Raw genomic sequence first — 8,045 nt, 5'->3', positions numbered from 1 at the left:
TGGACCAATAAGGCAAGGCCATGATGATCCACTTGGTAAAATAAATCCGCTTGGCATCTTTCTTGGCCTTAAGACAACAATTCTGATGCTAAAGATCCAAACGGGACACAAAAAAAAAAAAGAGGAGACACTGCTGCTGTTAGCGCTGCAGGCGTCTGAGTCACAGCTCTCTGATTGACAGCAATACAAACAAATACAAAGAAATCCTGAAGATCTTAAAACTCAGTCTGTGTTTGAGGCGTCAGCTGAAATATCAAAGAAGCTCCTCTGTACGTTTATTATCTGACAGCATGTGGAGAGGGCCTGTTCAGGAGCGATGAGTTGAACCACTGAGGCGATGAACATAGCGTCTACATGAGCGATGAAAAATAAAGTTTGGAACAACGATCGCTGATACAGCTTAAATTCACGGCTCTTTAAATCGGACTCGAAACGCTGAAAGGTTCATTTACTGTGGAGGGCCAGGAGTGCCGAAACGACTGAGTCAAGTATATCATTAAATAATTAATGTTAATTACAGTGCCCATTAATTTAATTTAAAACATATATAAATAATGTATTTCCAGTTTTATGTAATTAATTATTGACACCAGTGACATGTGACAAATAAAACTTCACATTCTTGTGAGAAACTCAATGGAGTCGTCTTCTGGGTTCACCCCACGTATCGGCCCTGTCACAATTACATCATAGCTTATGACATAATAACATATGGAAAGGAGTAATAAGGATCCAGAATAGAATCGACGGGAAACAGGTCCAGGAAACACACTCCACTCTCTCTCCGCGCTTCGCTCCTTACTCCTCTTCAGGCACTCACGCTCACGTTTCACTCAACGCCACGCTACGCCACGCCACGCCACACCACAAGATTCAGGGAACCGAACAGGTCCAGGAAGTGGGAGTTGCTCAACGATCCAGCAAAGAAGAGTGCTGAGCCGCCATCTTAAATAGAGGCTCAGGCAATCAGGCAGATCCGTGGCACCTGATTACACCAGGTGTGTGGGCCAAGGGCGGGCGCCAAAGATGAGCTCCGCCCAGGCAGAGAGAGGAGGACAATAAACAGACATGTGGCCTGAAAATTTGATCAGCCAGAGAGACACGGAGACCAGGACAATAATGGCTTTGAGGCCACCACGTGCAGAAATGTCCCAGCATGCTGTAAAGGGATCTCTGAGACGTCCCGACAGAGCGGCCAGCACACGTCCTCCGGTCTGGAAGTCTGCGAGTGAAGCTGGAAGCAGCAGCTGGCTCCTTCAAACAGGACGTCAGGTGTTCTCGTCTTACTTTTGCATCCAGTGTTTTTCTGTCAGCAGCAGGTCCAGTTGTCTCTCCTTCAGTGCTGCAGTACTTCCTCCTGTAACGGTCCTCCTCAGTCCCAGATTAATTTTTCTGTCTGACTCGTAGATAAACGGCAAAAAGCTTTTTCATAAACTGCAACTACATCAAACGGCAGCCGTCTGAGGTTTAAACGAAGGTCCCATCTCTAAATTCCCCGCTTACACATTTTCATACGTGTAATATTTCAGTTACAGCTTAGCCTGAATGTTCTGGTGCTCATCCACTTTATGACAACAATAATGGAAATATGTTTCAAGGTTCCTGTAATAGTACGATTCAATACATTTGCATTTATATGGTTATATGTGGTGCCTCATGGCAACACCACATTGGTCGCACAATAATACAGAGAAAAAACAAAACACCCCGACAAAGTGAGTGTTTGTTTTCCCCACTTTTGCCAAAAACCCTCCTTTGTAACAGAAAACAAAACCTCCAGCAGAACCAGGCTGGAACCAAAACCAGGGAGGGAGATGGTCTCTGTCTCCTGAATCCAAACTGGAAGCTGGTTCCACAGAAGAGGGGCCTGAAAACTGAAGGCTCTGCCTCCCATTCTACTTTTAAATACTCTAGGAACAACAAGTAGGCCTGCAGAGCGAGAGCGAAGTGCTCTAATAGGGTGATATGGTACTACAAGGTCATTAAGATACGATGCACATTCAGCTGTAGCTACTGATTGTGGGTCTGTTCATTGGTTATACTTGGATCATTCATGCAGTCTCATGTGTTTGTCAGCGCTGCCAGGCTTCAGCCAGCTTTAAGCGATTCATAAACCTGTAAACATTTGATGTGAGTGGAATCGTCACATTTACTGTGCGCTGAATATCAGTCAGTGGCTCTATCTGCACTTCATCCAGCTGACAGCAGGTGGCAGTGTTGCACTTCACTGAGGAGGAGAAATACCCTTTGTTCTGAATGAATGTCATCAATCGCTGTGTGTGTGTGTGTGTGTGAGTGAGTGTGTGTGTGAGTGTGTGAGTGTGTGTGTGTGAGTGAGTGAGAGAGTGTGTGAGTGTGAGTGAGTGTGTGTGTGTGTCTGTGTTTGTGTGTGTCCTTGGTGAACAGATCAGAATTCAGAGCTGAAAATGAATCACACAAACTCTCTAACACACATTTAATCCAGGTGTGCGCGCGCGCGCGTGTGTGTGTGAGTTTGTGTGTGAGTGTGTGTGGGTGTGTGTGTGCAGTGAAGTAGGTCTTGGATATTAGCAGAGAATGAGAAAGCAAACAAACACACACACACACACACACACACACACACACACACACACACACACACACACACACACACACAGCACGTGAACGTTTCCTGAAGATCCTTACAGAGATCACAGGCAGCTGCTCAGAGTTCAGACTGTGCTGAGGAATACAGGCGCTCACACCGGAGCTCATCAGCTGCGTATAAACTCTTTGTCTCCGTGTGTGTTTGCACATTTTCATTAAATAACTGGACCAATCATCATTAAGAAACGAGGGGCGGCTGTGCCTCCTGTGTGAACTGAACGTTCCTCAGAGGTCTATGGAGCTGCAGCCTGAGTCCAGGTAAGGATCAGTAGCTGCTGTGAGAACGCAGAGCTGGCCACGAGGGTTTGATGTCGCCAGGGGCCCTCAGAGGAAATCCTGTGACTGCACAGATCGATGAAACTGCGAGTTTACCAGACCTGCCGTAGATTTGGGACGCGTGATGGCGAAGCGGATAAAAGTGAAACAGGGTATGAAGCTGCAGCGAGCGCTCCTCTGACGTCTGGTCGGCGTCTGCTCCACACTGTGGCTGCAGGTTATCGCTGACTGCAGCTGCGCAGAGATACAGACAAAAACACAACATGACCGCGCGACACACGGCAGCGCTGAAGGACCGCAACAGGTGAGTCACATGACCTAAATCACACAGGGGAGCAACAACACACAGGTGTGCGTGTGCGGGACGGGTGGTGTCTGATGCTGGAGGTCCTCGTAGAGTCCCGATGCACACCTGGGCGTGTTCCCAGTGTGACTCTGTTTCACACTGCTTAAGGCCGTGTGGACCATGGCGCCCCGCCGTGCCTCATGCTCTTCGATGACGCCTCGTACTTTATCCGTCACACGCTGATCATCGTTGGCGTTCTGAGTTTCCAGGCTCGGCTTTAGAGCCGATGTGTCGGGCTGAAGGTTGTGAAGGGATGGATTTTACCGCAAATGATGTTTTCCTAACCAAACATTTAATATCACAATGAGCAAGAGGGAAGAAGTGCAGTCCAACATAAAGTCACCTGAGATGTGTCCCATGGCATGCTGGGTAATATCCCTGTGACTCCTCCTCCTCAAGATCCTTTATTTGTCACATGCGTGGTTATACAAATACAACACATTATATACATGGCTGAATGACCTCCTCAACATATCTCGAAGTTCTCCAGAGGCCTGGGAATGAACTCATCATGTGATTCAGGTGTGTTGACCCAGGGTGACATCTAAAAGCTGCAGGACACAGCTGGACACAGCTTGCTGATGGATCATTTTGTGATCTTTTCTTGTTCCACTGTCTGCCTTTGCAGAAGTAAAATGAAAGCATCATTAGAACCTTTGTCTGTTTCTCTCTTTTGTCTCTTTGAAGCAGATTTGCTGTCAGAACTGCTGTTAAAATCCATGTGAGATCTGTGAGTTAAAATGTGGACATGCTGCAGATAATCCAGCTCTGCCTCATGTTTCTGTCACTGTGGGGTCTCCTCCTGGTAATACAAATCAATCAACGCCGCACTGATACATTTAATGAGGCATTATCTCACGAAAAACCACAATTTGCATCTCCTCTGGAGAGAAGAGATGAGACGGGCTTATTACTGCGCTGCCACAGAAGCACATTCAGGAAAGAGGAAATATCAAAGTGTAATGAGAAGATCATGAAGTGAAGTGTGTCCTGAAAGCAGGAAGGAGCGACGCTGTGCTGCGTGTTCAAACCTCACAAACCGACCTCGAGGTAAGAACAACACATCCAGTTTGTCTGCAGTCAAACCCTGCAGTTCCTCTGACGTCCAGCAGAGGCAGCGGTGAGAATCTTCCTCTACAGTCAGTGGGGTTCGGTTAACAGCTACGGAGCCCCGCAGGGGACATGGGAGAAAAAAAAACTAAGACGGACTTTAGCGAGATCTCGCAAAAGTTGAATTCCAACAATGGCGGCAGCTACTTAGTCGTAATATTACTCTTTCTGGGTCGAAAAATACACTTTTAAGATATTTTGAGGCGTGATTGTAGTTGTGTAAACGTCAGATACCTGCTCGTTTTACAAGACATCACATATTTGCAAAAGTGCTCCGACGTTTTCGGAGATCTGACACCCGCCATCTCGAAGCTAACGGGAGGTCGAGACCTACTACAGCCGGGAGGAACACCGCTTTCCCGGCACATCGTGCCTCGACCTCCCGGTCGGCTCCGATCTGGCGGCTAAAACTTTTGCGAGATCCCGAGTTAGTTTTGCAAAATCTCGCAAAAGTCCGTCTTAATTTTTTTTCCTCCCATGTCCCCCGTGGGGCTCCGTAAACAGCTGATCCTGAAGGTGAGAATGGACAGCTGCCCTGACCTCTGCTGTGGAGAACATGATTGGCTGCTCTGTTTCCTGCTTCAGCTGACTGACTCCTTGGGGGCGGGGCTCCTGTTAGCGTTGTGTCTTTGATGCTAATGTCTGTGACTCTGTTATCATCATCATAGTTTATTTATATAGCACTTTAAAAACACACAAAGTGCTGAACAACAGAAATATAAGAGATACAACGAGAATAATAAATACGAACAAATAATAAACATGGTAATAACAATAAAATATAAGTAAATACAAGTCAGTTAACCACTGAATCAAAGGCCAGCAAATAAAAATGTGTTTTTAATCTGGATTTACAAACAGGCCCTGATGTCGATTACCTAATGTGAAGAGGAAGATTATTCCAAAGCTTTGGAGCCACGATAGAGAATCATCAGCAGAGCGCCGTCACTCCCAGAGCGTCACAGACACCCACGACCCTGTAAACCAGCACAGGAGGTGATCCTGAAGCATTCACTCAGTCAGTGTGTGGACGTACTCATAGACTGAGATAATGCCGCTTTCCATCTCCTGGTGGTTCGGGCCGTAGATCCTGTGGGTTTCTGTTTGATTCTGCCTGATGGTGGTCAGAGTGGAACCAGCAGAATCAAATGCGCACCTCGTTCAGAAGACCTGCAGTGAAACCAGTTTTTAGCTGTTCGTCAGTAAAATCTCAGAGCTGCACGATGAGGTGGCAGCTGTGGAGGACCGAGAGAGTTACAATAATCACAGTGGGAGACGATTAAAGTGTGAAGTAGACGTTCCACTGAGTGACAGTAAAACTTTGATTGTTGCGTTTCTGAGGTGAAGGTGACACCGAGGCTTTTAGCAGATGATTGGTATTACCTGCGATGTGCTGACGTCCTTGGAGAACGTGTATGGATCGAGCACTAGAACCTGCAGCTGCTGCAGCTGCTGATGTTACCACAGCAGGAGGAATCCTAGAAGAGCCACGCGGTTAGCGACGAAAACACGATGAGCTCATCCGTCTGCCTCAGTCTCGCTTCAGTCGCTGGGTATCATCTTACAGCAGTGTGCACAGGCAGCAATAGCTTGGGTAGCAGATGAACAAAGCCAGCAGCAGCTCCGTCCTTACGCTTAAAGAAGATCAAGCAGATGTTACAGTCTCAGAACCAATCAGAACTGAGTAAATCCAGAAGAAGCGGTCTGGAAGTGCGCACAGACCCGGATGTAAAATGAAGCCGAACGTCTGAGGATCAGCACAGATGTTTGTTCTGAAGAGAACATGACAGACTGAGAGCTGCTGACAGCGACGGTGGTTAGCCGTGAAACACGACAGCTGATGCAGGTGGTGTCTGCTGGTGCAATGCTGAGTTTCCTTTATTGAACATATATCAAAGATTTACACTGATAAAACTTCAGAAAGGTGAAATACTCTGAAAACACCTTCAACACATCTCCTGGTTTCTTCTTCACGTGTAGGCGATATTTTACAGACACGAGTGCTCGGTCCTGTGGGGACGCACGGCTGTTCTCAGTTTACAGTAGAGTCAAGTTATTCAGCCCTAAATGAAGTAAAGTACGTGCAGTGAAGCTCAACTTCACTTTTCACCGGACAAGCAGAGAGATACCATCAGTCTGCCCCCTCAGCTGCCCGGAGATACCAGCTCCACTTCCTCCCCACAGACTCTGTCAATGATTACTGAGTCAGCAACACACACACACACACACAATGAGACATTAAAGCCAAAGGGGAGTCTGATTAACCTGAACACCCGGCGACAGAACTACTCCTCTTCCTCCTCTCTCCGTCCTGTGAGTTTCTGCTGTTGCTGCTCATAAACAAAGACAGGTGAGCACATCTGGGTCTTGAAAATGTTAAATAAATAGTTGACACCAGTTGATTTTCATGCCTGTTGTGTTAATGCAGTCTGAAGTTGGCCTGTGGCACCCTCTGCTGGTCACTTAAAGGATCAGAACTCTTCATCCACCCCGATTGCAGCGCCTACAGCCTGTGACATCATCCGTGACATCATCCGTGACATCATCAGTGACAACAGCAGTGTTCAGGCATGTTTTTCATGTCAGGACTGGAGCATGTTCGTCCAGCCGGGCCATCAGCAGGACCTCTGCGTGTTACTCAGGAGCCTGAACCCTCAGAATGGCGTGGCTCTGTGAGTGAGAGTTCTGATTGGACGGCATGGGAACATTACAGACAACCTCATAGGTGTCCAGAGTTTGGTCAGCACGCTGTTCTGTGGAGCTCAGCACCGAGCTGACGGTGGGATCAGCTCGATAAACATGTCAGGAACCACACGTCGCTCTCTTCATGCGTCTAATTTATTCTTAGTTTCTTTCTTCGATGTTATTCACGCACCACATTTGATGGTTGTGCTGCAGACCTGTGAAGGAACAAAGATGTCTGCAGGCTTCATTTAGTTTGCTGATAGTTTGTCTTTAAAAGACTAAAAACGGATGACAAAGAGAAAACTTCATGAGGAGACTTTTCTGTGTCCTTCACCTCCTCTGGTCTCTTTGTCTCCTGCTGACCGTCCTTGGCCTGAAGTCAAATCTTCTCTGAAAAGCTTCTCTGTCTGCGGTCGCCCCCTCCCTCCCCCCGGCATCGATCCGCTGAGACGGTCCATTACAACGTCTGCAGCACAGCGAGAGGAGGGCGAAGGTGGAGGACGAGCGAGGCCACATGGATTGATGGGGAGACAAAGTGGAAGAAGAAGAGCAGGAGGGACAAAACTCCGGTCTTTTAAATGGATGTCCTCCTACAGGCTAAAAATAATGACACGCTTTAGCAGCTGCAGTTCTCCTGGCGTCCAGCAGAAGCAGCAGTGAGTCAGTCCCCACAGACCAAACGTGTTTACAGCCTGAGACACAGGCACGTGCAGAGGGGGAGGGCTAGAGGGGCTTGAACACCCGCCCCTTTCCTGATGAGTGCCCAAAGTGCCCTTTTGTTGAGGCAACTTTTTAAAAAAAGTTATTATTATTTTTTTAATGTGTGCGTGCGGAGTCCTGTCTGTGCCCCTCAACAATAATATTTAACTATTAGTCACAGTTTTGCTAAATAAAAGGATCTGGCTTGCATCAGTCACATGATCACATTTAACCAATGATCGCCCTTGACGGCAGAACGCGCTGGTTACGAGCCGGGAACGAGCTCACAAAGAGCACGCGCATT

General features: G+C 47.5%; 1 long non-coding RNA gene across 1 annotated transcript; it reads left to right on the top strand.

The window, feature by feature from the left end:
- The first annotated feature begins 2,578 nt into the window (after positions 1-2,578).
- On the top strand, positions 2,579-7,756 carry LOC121815800. Its single transcript, XR_006055372.1, has 3 exons — positions 2,579-4,297; positions 5,219-6,707; positions 6,786-7,756. It is a non-coding gene; the product is annotated as an uncharacterized LOC121815800 (long non-coding RNA).
- Positions 7,757-8,045: the final 289 nt, after the last annotated feature.

This window comes from Haplochromis burtoni, unplaced genomic scaffold (genome assembly GCF_018398535.1).
Source record: "Haplochromis burtoni strain Fernald_Lab_line unplaced genomic scaffold, NCSU_Asbu1 Contig_310, whole genome shotgun sequence".
In the NCBI taxonomy this organism is placed as follows: Eukaryota; Metazoa; Chordata; class Actinopteri; order Cichliformes; family Cichlidae; genus Haplochromis; species Haplochromis burtoni.
The sequence above is the reverse complement of the archived record's forward strand: the minus strand, read 5'-3'. Positions and strand labels throughout refer to the sequence as shown.